This window comes from Cervus canadensis, chromosome 18, assembly GCF_019320065.1.
Source record: "Cervus canadensis isolate Bull #8, Minnesota chromosome 18, ASM1932006v1, whole genome shotgun sequence".
Classification (NCBI taxonomy): domain Eukaryota; kingdom Metazoa; phylum Chordata; class Mammalia; order Artiodactyla; family Cervidae; genus Cervus; species Cervus canadensis.
This window is the reverse complement of record NC_057403.1, coordinates 33095987-33101488: the sequence shown is the minus strand read 5'-3', so window position 1 is coordinate 33101488 and position 5502 is coordinate 33095987.

The window sequence follows — 5502 nt, the reverse complement described above, 5'->3', positions numbered from 1 at the left end:
AGGTCAGGAAGGTTGATTCCTCCAGCTCCATTCTTCTTTCTCAAGACTGCTTTGGCTATTTGGGGTCTTTTGTGTTTCCATATGAATTATGAAATATTTTGTTCTAGTTCTGTGAAAAAATGCCTTTGGTAATTTGATAGGGATCACATTGAATCTGTAGATTGCATTTGGTAGTATAGTCATTTTCACAATATTGCTTCTTCCTACCTAGGAACATGAAATAGCTCTCCATCTGTTTATGTCATCTTTGATTTCTTTCATCAGTGTCTTATAATTTTCTGTGTACAGTTCTTTTGTCTCCTTAGGTAAGTTTATTCCTAGATGTTTAATTCTTTTTGTTGCAATGGTGAATGGGATTGATTCTTTAATTTCTCTTTCTGATTTTTCATTGTTAGATATAGAAATGCAAGTGATTTCTGTGTATTGATTTTGTATCCTGCAACTTTTAAAAATTCACTGATTAGTTCTAGTAATTTTCTGGTACTATCTGTAGGGTTTTCTATGTACAATATTGTGTCATCTGCAAACAGTGAGAGTTTTACTTCTTCTTTTCCAATCTGAATTCCTTTTATTTCTTTTTCTTCTCTGATTGCTGTAGCTAGGACTTCCAGAACTATGTTGAATAATAGTCACTAATAGTTTTCCATCAGTCACATCAGGACTTCAACATCTTGTTTTCAAGATGTCTTTTCATGATGTTCTTTTTACTGCTCCCAGTCCTTTGCCTGGGGGTGATGAGAAAGTCATTCTTATTTTTCAAATAGGCCCTGTTAATTATAGTACAGGCCTATGCATAGCATATTCATTACCCTGGGCTTTTGTTTTTTTTGGAGATTTTTGATCACAGCTTCAATTTCAGTGCTTGTAGTTGGGTTGTTCATAATTTCTATTTCTTCCTGGTTCAGTCATGGAAGGTTGAACTTTTCTAAGAATCTATCCATTTCTTCCAGGTTATCCATTTTATTGCCATATAGTTGTTCATAATAGTCTCTTATAATCCTTCGTATTTCTGCATTGTCTGTTGTAACCTCTTCTTTTTCATTTCTAATTTTGTTGATTTGATCCTTCTTTTTTTCTTGATGAGTCTGGCTAAAGGTTTGTCAATTTTGTTTATCTTCTCAAAGAACCAGCTTTTAGTTTTATTAATCCTTACTGTTGTTTCTTTCATTTCTTTTTCACTTATTTTAGCTCAGATCTTTATGATTTCTTTCCTTCTACTAATTTTGGGGTTTTTTGTTCATCTTTTTCCAGTTGTTTTAAGTGTAAAGTTAGGCTGTCTATTCGATGTTTTTCTTTTCTTGTTTCTTGAGGTAGGATTGTATTGCTGTAAACTTCCCTCTTAGGATTGCTTTTGCTGCATCCCATAGGTTTTGAGTTGTGTTTTCATTGTCATTTGTTTCTAGAAATTTTTTTATTTCCCTTTTGATTTCTTCAGTAACCTGTTGATTATTTAGAAACGTGTTGTTTAATATCCATGTGTTTGTGTTTCTTACAGTTTTTTTTTCTTGTAATTGATATCTAGTTTCATAGCGTTGTGGTCGGAGAAGATGCTTCATAGGATTTCAGTTTTCTTAAATTTACTGAGGTTTGATTTGTGACCCAAGATGCGGTCTATCCTGGAGAATGTTCCATGTGCACTTGAGAAGAAAGTATATTCTTCTGCATTTGGATGAAATGTCCTGAAGATATCAAAGAGATCCATCTCATCTAATGTATCATTTTAAGACTTGTGTTTCTTTATTAATTTTTTGTTTTGATGATCTGTCCGTTGGTGTGAGTGGGGTGTTAAAGTCTCCTACTATTATTGTGTTACTGTCAGTTTCTCCTTTTATATCTATTAGTGTTTGTCTTATGTATTGAGGGCTCCTATGTTGGGTGCATAGATATTTACAATGGTTATGTCTTCCTCTTGCATTGATCCCTTGATCATTATTGTAGTGTCCTTCCTTATCTCTTGTAATCTTCTTTATTTTAAGGTCTATTTTGTCTGATATGAGGATTGCTATTCCAGCTTTCTTTTGCTTCCCATTTGCATGGAATATATTTTTCCACCCTCTCACTTTCAGTCTATATGAGTCTTGAGGTCTAATGTGGGTTTCTTATAGACAGCATATATATGGGTCTTGTTTTTGTATCCATTCAGCCAGTCTGTGTCTTTTGGTTGGAGCATTTAATCCATTTACATTTAAAGTAATTATTAATATATATGTTCCTGTTGTCATTCTCTTAATTGTTTGGGGTTGATTTTGTAGATCTTTTTTCTTCTCTTGTATTTCTTGACTATATAAGTCCCTTTAACATTTGTTGTAAAGCTGATTTGGTGGTACTGAATTCTCTTAACTTTTGCTTGTCTGAAAAACTTTTGATTTCTGCATTAGTTTTGAAGGAAGTCCTTGCTAGATGCAGTAATCTTGGTTGTAGATTTTCCCCTTTCAGTACTTTAAATATATCCTGCCATCCCCTTCTGGCCTGCAGTTTCTGCTGAAAGATCAGCTGTTAAGCTTATGGGGTTTCCCTGTATGTTACTTGCAGATTCTCCCTTGCTGCTTTTAATATTCTTTCTTTGTATTTAGTCTTTGTTAGTTTGATTAGTATGTGTCTTGGCATGTTTCTCCTTGGGTTTATCCTGTATGGGACTCTTTGTGCCTCTTGGACTTGATTGACTATTTTCCATTTCCATGTTGGGGAAATTTTCGACTATAATCTCTTCAAAAATTTCTCATACTTTTTGATTTTCTTTTCTTCTTCTGGGACCCCTATTATTCAAATGTTGGTGCATTTAATATTGTCCCAGAGGTCTCTGAGACTATCCTCAGTTCTTTTCAGTCTTTTTACTTTATTCTACTCTTCAGAAGTTATTTCCACCATTTTATCTTCCAGCTCACTGATTTGTTCTTCTGCTTCAGATATTCTGCTTTTGATCCATTCTAGAGTTATTTTAATTTCAGTAATTGTGTTGTTTGTCTCTGAATGTTTATTCTTTAATTCTTCTAGGTCTTTGTTAATTGATTCTTGCATTTTCTCCATTTTGCTTTCAAGGTTTTTGATCATCTTTACTATCATTATTCTGAATTCTTTTTCAGGTAGTTTGCCTATTTCCTCTTCATTTATTTGGACGTCTGTGTTTCTAATTTGTTCCTTCATTTGTGTAGTATTTCTCTGCCTTTTCATTATTTTTTTTTAACTTATTGTGTTTGAGGTCTTCTTTTCCCACGCTTCAAGATTGAATTCTTTCTTCCTTTTGGTTTCTGCCCTCTAAGGTTGGTCCAATGCTTTGTGTAAGCTTCTTATAGGGTGAAATTTGTGCTGCGTTTTTGTTTGTTTGTTTGTTTGTTTGTTTTTCCTCTAATGGGCAAGGCTGAGTGAGGTGGTAATCCTGTCTGCTCATGATTGGGTTTGTGTTTTTGTTTTGTTTGTTGTCTAGATGAGGCACAGGGTGCTACTGATGGTTGGGTGATGCTGGGTCTTGTATTCAAGTGGTTTCCTTTGTGTGAATTCTCACTATTTGATACCACCTAGGCCTGGAGAATCCCAGGGATGGGGGAGCCTGGTGGGCTACCGTCTATGGGGTCGCACAGAGTCGGACACGACTGAAGCGACTTCGCAGTTCGCAGGGTTAGTTCTCTGGTAGTCTAGGGTCTTGGAGTCAGTTCTCCCACTCCAAAGGCTCAGGGCTTGATCTCTGGCTTCAAGAGTCCTCAAAACTCCTGAAGGTCAGTGAGATGGTGAGGTTCAAAGAGGTGAAATGACCAGCCCCTGGTCACCCAGATAGCATTAGGCAGAGCCAGGATCTGTTCCGAGTTCAGTGACTCAGCCAAAGGTAAAAACTCTGCCAGCCTTGAGTGGGTGCCCGTGTGCACCTGGTGCTGGGGACACAGCAGTGAACGAGACAACCAGAGAACTCCGCCTTGTGAAGAGGACTCGCTCGCTGACACACACCTAGGTGTGAGGTCTCGCACTCCTCTTTCAGGATTTCAGTGTCAAGACCACTTCTGAACAGAGCCGTAACGTGGTAACACTCTGAAATACATCCCGATATGCCCAGATGAGCCATGGGCCTCTGTCCTGTGGGGAGAAGGAATTGGCACCTCCTGACAAGTCTGGTGACAAATCTTCCATCAGTGAGGGCCAGCACCACCTTTTACTCTGTCTTTTCAGGTTTTTGTTGGGATGGTGTCCTTTGAAACACAAGTGTTTAATTTTAATTAAGCTTGACATCTCTTTCTTTCTCTAGTTGCATGTGCTTTTAATGTCATACCTAAGAAACCATTGCCTAACCAAAAGTCATGAAGACTTGCTTCTTTGCTTTCTTCTAAGAGTTTTATACTCTCAGCTCTTACATAAAGGCCTGTGATCTATTTGAGTTCATTTTTGTTCTGTATGTGGTGTGAGGTAGAGGTCCAACTTCATTCTTTTATATATTGATGTCGAATTATCCTAGCACAATTTATTGAAAAAACTACTCTTTCCTTATTGAATGGTCTTTGCACCATTTCAAAGATCATTTCACCATTTATGTGTAGGTTTTTTAGGGGGCTGTCTATTCCATTGATCTAGTTGTCTGTCTTCATACCACTACAACATTGTCTTAATTTTTGTAGCTCCAGTAAATTTTGAAATCAGAACTGTTGTTTTTTCTCATACTATTTTAGCATCAGCTTGTCAATTTATGAAAAAAAAAAAAAGCCACCTGGGATTTTGATAGGAATTACTTTGAATCTGTAAATCAGCTTGGGGAGTATTACCCTTTTAACAATATTAAGTCTTCTGATCAATAAGCATAGCTATTTTTCCATTTATTTAGATTTTTAATTCTTTCAATATTTTTACGCTTTTCAATGAATAGATTTTATACCTTTGTTAAATTTATTACTAAGTACTTTATTTCTGATGCTATTGTAAATTAGATTGTTTTTTGAATTTCGCTTTTGGATTGTTTGCTAATGTATAGGAATAGATGTGGTATTTGTTTATTCATTTGTATCCTACAACCTTGCTAAACTCCGTTATTGTTCTGATATTTTTTTAGTGAATTCCTTAGGGTTTTCCCTATATAAGACCATGTTATCTTCAAATAGAGATCATTGTGCTTCTTCCTTTTCGATCTTTTTGGCTTCCTGGTGGCTCAGACGGTAAAAAATCTGCCTGCAACGCAGGAGACACGGGTTTGATCCCTGGGTTGGGAAGATCCCGTGGAGAAGGGAATGGCTACCCACTCCAGTAGTCTTGCCTGGGAAATTCCATGGACAGAGGAACTTGGCAAGATACAGTCCATGTAGTCGCAAAGAGTCGGACACAACTGAGTGACTAACACTTACTTACTTTCAATCTCTATGCCATTTCTTTCTTGCTCAATTGACCTGGATAGAACTTTCAATATATTATTAAATAAAAGGGTAAGAATGGACATCCTTATCTTGTTCCTGGTCTTGGTGGGGAAAGTATTCATTCCTTCACCATTATAATTAGCTGTGGGTTTTTCATCCATGCTCTTTGTTTCAG